The sequence below is a fragment of the Aegilops tauschii genome, chromosome 7 (assembly GCF_002575655.3).
Source record: "Aegilops tauschii subsp. strangulata cultivar AL8/78 chromosome 7, Aet v6.0, whole genome shotgun sequence".
NCBI lineage: Eukaryota > Viridiplantae > Streptophyta > Magnoliopsida > Poales > Poaceae > Aegilops > Aegilops tauschii.
This window is the reverse complement of record NC_053041.3, coordinates 555,352,657-555,363,980: the sequence shown is the minus strand read 5'-3', so window position 1 is coordinate 555,363,980 and position 11,324 is coordinate 555,352,657. Positions and strand designations below refer to the sequence as shown.

Here is an 11,324-nt window from a genome sequence, read left to right as displayed (position 1 = left end):
TGATCTATGCCAACTCAACAAACACCATCGGAGACACCTATAGAGCATCTTTATAATCACCCAGTTACGTTGTGACGTTTGATAGCACACAAGGTGTTCCTTCGGTATTCGGGAGTTGCATAATCTCATAGTCAGAGGAACATGTATAAGTCATGAAGAAACCAATAGCAGTAAAACTAAACGATCATAATGCTAAGCTAATGGATGGGTCTTGTCCATCACATCATTCTCTAATGATGTGATCCCGTTCATCAAATGACAACACATGTCTATGGTTAGGAAACATAACCATATTTGATAAACAAGCTAGTCAAGTAGAGGCATCTAGGGACACCCCGTTTGTTTATGTATTCACACATGTACTAAGTTTCCGGTTAATACAATTCTAGCATGAATAATAAACATTTATCATGATATAAGGAAATATAAATAACTACTTTATTATTGCGTCTAGGGCATATTTCCTTCAGTCTCCCACTTGCACCAGAGTCAATAATCTTGTTCACATCGTCATGTGATTTAACACCAGTAGTCCACATCTTTATGTGATTAGTACACATCTCCATGTGACTAACACCAAAAGGGTTTACTAGAGTCAATAATCTAGTTCACGTCGCTATGTGATTAACACCCAAAGAGTACTAACGTGTGATCATGTTTTGCTTGTGAGAGAAGTTTAGTCAACGGGTCTGTCACATTCAGAGCCGTATGTATTTTGCAAATTTCTATGTCTACAATGCTCTGCACGGAGCTACTCTAGCTAATTGCTCCCACTTTCAATATGTATCTAGATCGAGACTTCAGAGTCATCCAGATCGGTGTCAAAACTTGCATCGATGTAACTCTTTACGACGAACTCTTTATCACCTCCATAACCGAGAAATATTTCCTTATTCCACTAAGGATAATTTTGACCGTTGTCCAGTGATCCACTCCTGGATCACTATTGTACCCTCTTTCCAAACTCATGGTGAGGTACACAATAGATCTGGTACATAGCATACTTTATAGAACCTATGACTGAGGCATAGGGAATGACTTTTCATTCTCTTTCTATTTTCTTCCGTGGTCGGGTTTTGAGTCTTTACTCAACTTCACACCTTGCAACACAGGCAAGAACTCCTTCTTTGACTGTTCCATTTTGAACTACTTCAAAATCTTGTCAAGGTATGTACTCATTGAAAAAAAAACTTATCAAGTGTCTTGATTTATCTCTATAGATCTTGATGCTCAATATGTAAGCAGCTTCACCGAGGTCTTTCTTTGAAAAACTCCTTTCAAATACTCCATTATGCTTTCCAAAAAAATTATACATCATTTCCAATCAACAATATGTCATTCACATATACTTATCAGAAAGGCTGTAGTGTTCCCACTCACTTTCTTGTAAATACAGGCTTCACCGCAAGTATGTATAAAACTATATGCTTTGATCAAGTCATCAAGGCATATATTCCAACTCCGAGATTCTTGCACCAGTCCATAGATGGATCGCTGGAGCTTGCTCATTTTGTTAGCACCTTTAGGATTGACAAAACCTTCTGGTTGCATCATATACAACTCTTCTTTAATAAATCCATCAAAGAATGTAATTTTGATATCCAAAATGCGGCAATTACTAACATGATTCGAACAGACTTAAGCATTGCTACGAGTGAGAAAATCTCATCGTAGTCAACATTTTGAACTTGTCGAAAACCTTTTTGCGACAATTCGAGCTTTGTAGATAGTAACACTACTACCAGTGTGCGTCTTCCTCTTGAAGATCCATTTATTCTAAATGTCTTGCCGATCATCGGGCAAGTCAACCAAAGTCCACACTTTGTTCTCATACATGGATCCCATCTCAGATTTCATGGCCTCAAGCCATATCGCGGAATCTGGGCTCATCATTGCTTCCTATAGTTCGTAGGTTCGTCATGGTCAAGTAACATGACCTCCAGAATAGGATTATCGTACCACTCTGGTGTGGATCTTACTCTGATTGACCTACGAGGTTCAGTAGTAACTTGATATGAAGTTTCATGATCATCATCATTAGCTTCCTCACTGACTGGTGTAGGAATCACTGGAACTGATTTATGTGATGTACTACTTTCCTATTCGGGAGAAGGTACAATTACCACATCAAGTTCTACTTTCCTCCCATTCACTTCTTTCGAGAGAAACTCCTTCTCTAGAAAGGATCCATTCTTAGCAATGAATATCTTGCCTTCGGATCTGTGATAGAAGGTGCACCCAACAGTCTCCTTTGGGTATCCTATGAAGACACATTTCTCCGATTTGGGTTCGAGCTTATCAGGTTGAAGCTTTTTCACATAAGCATCGCAGCCCCAAACTTTAAGAAACGACAGCTTAGGTTTCTTGACAAACCATAGTTTATACGGTGTCGTCTTAACGGATTTAGATGGTGCCCTATTTAACGTGAATGCAGCTATCTCTAATGCATAACCCCAAAACGATAGCGGTAAATCAGTAAGAGACATCATAGATCGCACCATATCTAATAAAGTACGGTTATGACGTTCAGACACACCATTACACTGTGATGTTCCAGGTGGCGTGAGTTGCAAAACTATTCCACATTGTTTCAAATGAAGACCAAACTCGTAACTTCAAATATTCGTCTCCATGATCAAATCGTAGAAACTTTATTTTCTTGTTATGATGATTTTCCACTTCACTCTGAAATTCTTTGAACTTTTCAAATGTTTCAGACTTATGTTTCATCAAGTAGATATACCTATATATGCTCAAATCATCTGTGAAGGTCAGAAAATAACGATACCCGTCGCGAGCCTCAACACTCATCGGACTGCATACATCAATATGTATTATTTCCAATAAGTCAGTTTCTCGCTCCATTGTTACGGACAACGGAGTCTTAGTCATCTTCCCCATGAGGCATGGTTCGCAAGCATCAAGTGATTCCAAAAGTCCATCAGCATGGAGTTTCTTCATGCGCTTTACACCAATATGACCTAAACGGCAGTGCCACGTATAAGTTGCACTATCATTATTAACTTTGCATCTTTTGGCTTCACTATTATGAATATGTGCATCACTACAATCGAGATTCAATAAACCATTTATATTGAGTGTATGACCATAGAAGGTTTTATTCATGTAAATAGAACAACAATTATTCTTTGACTTAAATGAATAATCGTATTGCAATAAACATGATCCAATCGTAATCATGCTCTGCAAACACCAGATAACATTTATTTTAGGTTTAACACTAATCCCGAAGGTAAAGGGAGTGTGCGATGGTGATCTTATCAACCTTAGAATCACTTCCAACTCACATCATCACCTCGCCCTTAACTAGTCTCTGTTTATTTTGCAACTCCCGTTTCGAGTTACTATGCTTAGCAGCTGAACTAGTATCAAATACCGATGGGTTGCTATAAACACTAGTAAAGTACACATCAATAATGTGTATATCAGATATACCTTTGTTCACTTTGCCATCCGTCTTATCCGCCAAGTATCTAGGGCAGTTCCACTTCCAATGACTATTTCCTTTGCAGTATAAGCACTCAGTTTCAGGCTTGGGTCTAGCTTCCGGCTTCTTCATGTGAGTGGAAACTTGCTTGCCATTCTTCTTGAAGTTCCCTTTCTTTCCCTTGCCCTTTTACTTGAAACTAGTGGTCTTGTCAACCATCAACATTTGATGCTTTTCCTACCTTCGTCGATTTCAGCATCACGAAGAGCTCGGGAATCGTTTTCGTCATCCCTTGCATATTATAGTTCATCACGAAGTTCCAGTAACTTGGTGATAGTGACTAGAGAACTCTGTCAATCACTATTTTATCTGGAAGATTAACTCCCACTTGATTCAAGCGATTGTAGTACTCAGACAATCTAAGCACATGCTCACTGGTTGAGCTATTCTCCTCCATCTTGTAGGCAAAGTACTTGTCAGAGGTCTCATACCTCTTGACTCGGGCATGAGTCTGAAATACCAATTTCAGCTCTTGGAACATCTTATATGCTCCATGGCATTCAAAACGTTTTTGAAGTCCCGGTTCTAAGCCATAAAGCATGGCGAACTAAACTATCAAGTAGTTATCATACCGAGCTTGCCAAACGTTCATAACGTCTGCATCTGCTCCTGCAATAGGTTCGTCGCTTAGTGGTGCATCAAGGACATAATTCTTCTGTGCAGCAATGCTGATAATCCTCAGATCATGGACCTAGTCCGCATCATTGCTACTATCAACTTTCAACTTCTTTTTCTCTAGGAACATATCAAAAATAAACGGGAAGCTACTTCGCAAGCTATTGATCTACAACATAGATATGCAAATACTATGAGGACTAAGTTCATGATAAATTAAAGTTCAATTAATCATATTACTTAAGAACTCCCACTTAGATAGACATCCCTCTAGTCATCTAAATGATCACGTGAACCATATCAACTAAACCATGTCCGATCATAACGTGAGATGTAGTTTTCAATGGTGAACATCACTATGTTGATCATATCTACTATATAATTCACGCTCGACCTTTCGGTCTCAGTGTTCCGAGGTCATATCTGCATATTCTAGGCTTGTCAAGTTTAACCCGAGTATTCTGCGTGTGCAAAACAAGCTTGCACCCGTTGTATGTGAACATAGAGCTTATCACACCCGATCATCACGTGGTGTCTCGGCACGACAAACTGTAGCAACGGTGCATACTCAGGGAGAACACTTATACCTTGAAATTTAGTGAGAGATCATCTTATAATGCTACCGCCGTACTAAGCAAAATAAGATGCATAAAGGATAAACATCACATGCAATCAAATAAGTGATATGATATGGCCATCATCATCTTGTGCCTTTGATCTCCATCTCCAAAGCACCGTCATGATCACCATCGTCACCGGCTTGACACCTTTATCTCCATTGAAGCATCGTTGTCGTTTCGCCAACTATTGCTTCTACGACTATCGCTACCGCTTAATGATAAAGTAAAGCAATTACATGGCGATTGCATTTCATACAATAAAGCGACAACCATATGGCTCCTGCTAGTTGCCGATAACTATTACAAAACATGATCATCTCATACAACAATTTATATATCATCACATCTTGACCATATCACATCACAGCAAGCCCTGCAAAAACAAGTTAGACGTCCTCTACTTTGTTGTTGCAAGTTTTACGTGGCTGCTACGGGCTTAGCAAGAACCGTTCTTACCTACGCATCAAAACCACAACGATTTTTCGGCAAGTGTGTTGTTTTAACCTTCAACAAGGACCGGGCGTAGTCACACTCGATTCAACTAAAGTTGGAGAAACAGACACCAACTAGCCACCTGTGTGCGAAGCACGGCGGTAGAACCAGTCTCATCAACGTGGTCATGTAATGTCGGTCTGGGCCGCTTCATCCAACAATACTGCCGAATCAAAGTGTGACATGCTGGTAAGCAGTATGACTATTATTGCCCACAACTCTTTGTGTTCTGCTCGTGCATATAACATCTACGCATAGACCTGGCTCGGATGCCACTGTTGGGGAACATAGTATTTCAAAAAAATTGCCTACGATCATGCAAGATCTATCTAGGAGAAGCGTAGCAACGAGCGGGGAGAGTGTGTCCACGTACCCTCGTAGACCGAAAGCGGAAGCGTTAAGTAACGCGGTTGATGTAGTCGAACATCTTCATGATCCAACCGATCAAGTACCAAATGCACGGCACCTCTGCGATCTGCACACGTGCAGCTCGGTGATGTCCCTCGAACTTCTAGATCCAGCTGAGGTTAAGGGAAAGTTTCATCAGCACTACGGCGCGTTGACGGTGATGATGAAGTTACCGACGCAGGGCTTCGCCTAAGCACTATGACAATATGACCGAGGTGGAAATATGTGGAGGGGGGCACCGCACACGGCTAAGAATCAACTTGTGTGTCTATGGGGTGCCCCCTCCCCCATATATAAAGGAGGGGAGGAGGGGGGCGGCCGGCCTCATGGTGCGCCCCCAAGGAGGGGATTCCTACTCCTACTATGAGTAGGTTTCCCCCCTTTCCTAGTCCAACTAGGAGGGGGAAGGAAGGGGAAGAGGGGAAGAAGGAAAGGGGGGCCGGCGCCCCTCCCCAATTCAGATTGGGCTTTGGGGGGGCGCACCCCACCTCTTGGCCGCCTCCTCTCTCTTCCACCAAGGCCCATGAAGGCCCATTGACCCCCCCGGGGGGTTCCGGTAACCCCCCGGTACTCCGGTAAATGCCCGAACTCATCTGAAACCATTTCGGTGTCCAAACATAACCTTCCAATATATCAATCTTCATGTCTCGACCATTTCGAGACTCCTCGTCATGTCCGTGATCACATCCGGGACTCCCAACTACCTTTGGTACATCAAAACAAGTAAACTCATAATACCAATCGTCATCGAACGTTAAGCATGCGGACCCTACAGGTTTGAGAACTATGTAGACATGACCAAGACCCACTTCCGGTCAATAACCAATAGCGGAACCTGGATGCTCAAATTGGTTCCTACATATTCTATGAAGATATTTATCGGTCAAACCGCATAACAACATACGTTGTCCCCTTTGTCATCGGTATGTTAGTTGCCCAAGATTCGATCATCGGTATCATCATACCTAGTTCAATCTCGTTACCGGCAAGTCACTTTACTCGTTCCATAATGCATCATCCCGCAACTAACTCATTAGTCACATTGCTTGCAAGGATTATAGTGATGTGCATTACTGAGAGGGCCCAGAGATACCTCTCTGATACACGGAGTGACAAATCCTAATCTCGATCTACGCCAACTCAACAAACACCTTCGGAGACACCTGTAGAGCATCTTTATAATCACCTAGTTACGTTGTGACGTTTGATAGCACATGAGGTGTTCCTTCGGTATTCGGGGGTTGCATAATCTCATAGTCAGGGGAACATGTATAAGTCATGAAGAAAGCAATAACAATAAAACTAAACGATCATAATGCTAAGCTAATGGATGGGTCTTGTCCATCACATCATTCTCTAATGATGTGATCCCGTTCATCAAATGACAACACATTTCTATGGTTAGGAAACATAACCATCTTTGATAAACAAGCTAGTCAAGTAGAGGCATACTAGGGACACTCTGTTTTTCTATGTATTCACACATGTACTAAGTTTCCGGTTAATACATTTCTAGTATGAATAATAAACACTAGATGACCAGTTGCGCCAAATGGCCCAAAGACCCGTTTAAAACCATGTTCGTGTTGAACATATTTGCATTTTTTCAATAACCGTATATTTGAGTACATTTGGTAAGAACTTATACCCCTATATATAAAGGAAATTAAATGCAAATGTTATCTTAAGGTAATAATGCCACAAATTAGATCATTGGTAGGTCAAGATAGTTGAGCCTACAATTAGGAACACCGAGTAGCTGTAAACTTGCATTAAAAAAAGAGTTAACACAAGTGACATAATAAAATGTATTTAATACATGAACTCGTGAACATTACCTGGGGCGGTGAAGTTAGGGTCTATGCAAGGGTTCAACAACGATGACTGCAACTCCAGGGCACTGGTCCTTAGGGGCACGTGCACGGAACTTTTTGACTATCATCGACCAGGTCAAGCCGGCTCCGGTAGGGAAGCGGCGACAGCGGCGCATCAACAACATAGTGTATGCAGTGGTCTTGGAATCTCAATGTATTTTTTATCATGTTTTATATGCTTTGTATTTCCAGTGAACATTGATAATAGATCTAAATCATTTTCGGAAAAACAATTGAGGGGTAAGATTTTGACCAGTCGTCACACTTGTTTCTGTGAATAAAACCTTCCCGATAATATAGACCCTTTAAAAAGAAAAACTACCTGGCAATAGATTTTTTTAGGGATTTCCCTGGCAATAGATTTTTTGTGCAGAAAACCCTGGCAATAGATGGTTGGGACCTGGGAGCACTCAGAAATGTGTTTTCCTGGTGGGCCACAGCGTTCACGGGTGGACGGGTGGACCTGTGGGCCACAACATTCACAGAAAGCAATAGCAGCGTGTCCGGTGTGTGAAGCCTCCCGCTGGTCCAAACCACGCGTGTCTGGTGTGTGTGGGTTTGCCTGTGCGCATGTCCTCCCACCGGTTAGCCACTCAGCGCAGCTCTGGACAGAGGAGATTGGTGATTTGGGTGGTGCTAGGTACGCCTCGGCTCCTTGCAGTGGTTGTAGGATTGTCGCCGCCGTGATGTTCCGGCTATTGGTGCTGCTTCCCGCGACTGCTTCTTGGGGCGCTGCTTCCCCGTCCATACGATCTGCGCCACTGCTGTTCAGATCATCCGTCTCTCCCTTCCGTCTGCTCGATCTGCTACTCTGCCCTGATCTAGTTTGTATTGTTTCATCTGGTATTGGATTTGTTGTTTGCTGTCTTGGGCTGGGTTCAGTAGGGTGTTTCTCGAGCAACGAAGTCATTGGATTGGGCTCTGGTTTTTGTAGAGATGCTTCTTTCGTGCTTCAATTGTTGTGGAGGGCGCCGTGCACTACAGAGGATGAGAGTGGCTGATTTTTGTGGGCTGATGCTTCCCTTCAAGTTTAACTTGCTGCTTCAATTGCCAACTTTGACAGGAGGAGATTGATCGGTGCACCCACCGCATAGAGCCGAAGGAAGTGTGTCAATCCAGCAATACATGGAGCCGGCCAGCAACCAGCGACGCAGCCACCATTGTCTTACCTGCTCTAAGCACACAGTCAATTTTGTTTCAGATGGAATGCATTCAGCATACATGGTGGAAGAGAGCTGCCCCCGGGCCCTCACTACTGAACAAGCACGCCCACAACAAGCACATGGAGATCTTCATCACAGGGGTAATCAACTTCAACTTTACCACCTACATTACCATTATCTCACTGCTTGCTAGATCCAGTATATCGACAGTGATTCACCAACCATATAGCCATTAAACTGCATGCAATTCCTGTTTTCAGAATACTTGCCCAAATAATGGCTGCGTTGTCAGCTCGCCATCACTTTAAAACATGAGCTGCCGCAATTCTCCTTTCCTCAGACCACATATCTTTACACAATGCAATAAAAGAGTGGCAGTCTCATACCTTGTTTTGAAATTTATTGAGTAAAAAATGGCACCTTGATGCGTGCACTTGCCAGAGAAGTGCATTCAGTATTTACCTACTTGAGGTGATCACATACACAAAATTAAAATGCAATGATCACATCACAGACTATAAATTTTTTTCTTAATTTATGCACACTGTACACGCGCTTTCCCAAATCGGCTTTACCATATCACCATATATCCAACCTTAGGTGCAACACACAACCTACAATTGGACCGATAGTTCAATAAGGAAGAACATTTAGCACAAAGGAAGATGAAGTTTAAAAAAAACTTCCAATGAACACAGAAAAAATCGATGCTCGAGTGAGTGCCAATATCATCTAAAAATATGCAATATAATAGTAAGAGGTCAAGCCAGTCAAGTGAAAGACGTCTGTAACTACACAATGACACATTAGCAAACTTGAGAGCAACAGAATTACAATTAGTACAGTTTTCAGGGCAACACATAAGAAACTACATGACTATCACTAAGTGAGGAGTGGGTGGCTCCAAGAATTGGAATTAGACAAATTATACATCATCAATCATTAGGAGCTGGACCCAATAGAATCTTATCTCCTGGTCTGCAAGCCAAAAAAATGCAGGTAGACTATTATCACATATGCAGCAAGATCACCATGGCAATGGTAATAGATGATTGAGCGCATTGTAAATAATGGGGCGACCTCACCTCAAGTAGATCGCGTTAGAATAAAAACAACACGACAGTGGCGATGGCACTTGTTGAGATTTACGTCGAGCCTTCGAGGCAGTCTAGAAGTGATGGCCGACGTGATTCGCCCTTGCAAGAAAATTAGGAGAGGCCATTACCAAACTCGATACATACTTTCATTTTCTATGTTACCTAGGAAGCAATTAGATCAAATATGTATATATATATATATATATATATATATATATATATATATATATATATATATATATATATATATATTTAATGCAATGCTTTGTTCGGTATCTGAATGCTCAAGTTGGAAAGTTGTGTCAGCTTGACAATTGTCAAATCCCTGCTGGAAAAGTACTACATTGATCTCAAGCTAATTGGCCGCCTTGAGGTTGGTAGCGAGACAGTGATAGACAAAAGTAAATCCATCAAAACGTGGCTGATGCAATTTTTAGAGGTAAAACATGGAATAGCATCCCACATATATTCACCCTCTAAATGTTGATCTTTATGAATTCACGATTTCTAGTTCTTTTAGTTGTTTGTTAGTTCAGTTTCAGTCTCAGTCACTCAGTCGCTACTATTGACACTTGTCACAAATACAGCAAAGTGGTAATACCGACATCGAGGGAGTTTGACTCTAGTAATGCATGTTATGGTGGAACAACTTCCCTCTTGAATTGGTGTGACTTCGGTCCAAAGTCCATGCTGGGATGAACGTTACGGCCTTGTAGTCTGCACAGATAGCATGGTTAGCCATCCAATATAGCCATCTAACTGTTGCACTAAGTGGATTCAGTTTCTCTTGCTTTTGTCTGCGTGCAACATTCATTTGATGTCCCGTATTATGTTCAGGTTTATGCAGAGGGACCAGCTCGGCCTGGTGGAGCTGCTGCAGTTGCTATGCTTATTGGTCCAAATGCACCTATTTCTTTCGAAAGCAAATATAGAGCTTTTCACATGACTCATGTGTACGATCTCTACAAGCCTCATCTTGCAAGTGAATATCCAGTTAGGATTCTATCACCTGTTTTTGTTTGTTTGTTTTAGGCATCTAAATAAACAAATTTCTCAATGAGATACCATTTTTTGTCTATTTCATAGTATTATATCATATGTACACATTATAGCTAGGTTGTTAATGGGAAACTTTGTCAAACATGCGATTGGGGACCACACGCACGCGCATATCAAGCCAACACACCATAAACGCAGCAGCAACACGCAAGCCACAAATAGGCGTGTGGCGCAGCGCATGGGGAAGACAGAGACACAACCAATAGAGGCAAGGAGCAGACAGCCACGCTTGCCATCGAGCCGTTCACACTAAAACGGATCAAAGAGTAGGACATTTCTATTCTCAAACCCTCCCATCGTAGGGAGTAATTATCAAACATAGAAACAAAAGGAAAAGAAAAGCAAGCAGTTCCCTTCCTCCATCTGTTTTTTATTTTCTTTCACTTATATACATGAGACCAACACACAAGCAGTTTAACTATTATAAACATAATTCCCAATTCAAGAACATGGTTGAATATTAGAGCACCGGCCACATACTACTCTTA

The 11,324-nt window shown here is 41.7% G+C and overlaps 1 long non-coding RNA gene across 2 annotated transcripts; it reads left to right on the top strand.

Annotated features, from left to right (window-relative positions):
• Positions 1-8,051: 8,051 nt before the first annotated feature.
• Positions 8,052-10,855, top strand: LOC109759998 (uncharacterized). 2 transcript variants are annotated; one of them, XR_012189663.1, is made up of 3 exons: positions 8,052-8,157; positions 8,581-8,820; positions 10,615-10,855. It is a non-coding gene; the product is annotated as an uncharacterized lncRNA (long non-coding RNA). The 2 variants fall into 2 exon arrangements; XR_002232281.4 differs by lacking the exon at positions 8,052-8,157 and adding an exon at positions 10,365-10,510 and having other exon boundaries at positions 8,656-8,820.
• Positions 10,856-11,324: the final 469 nt, after the last annotated feature.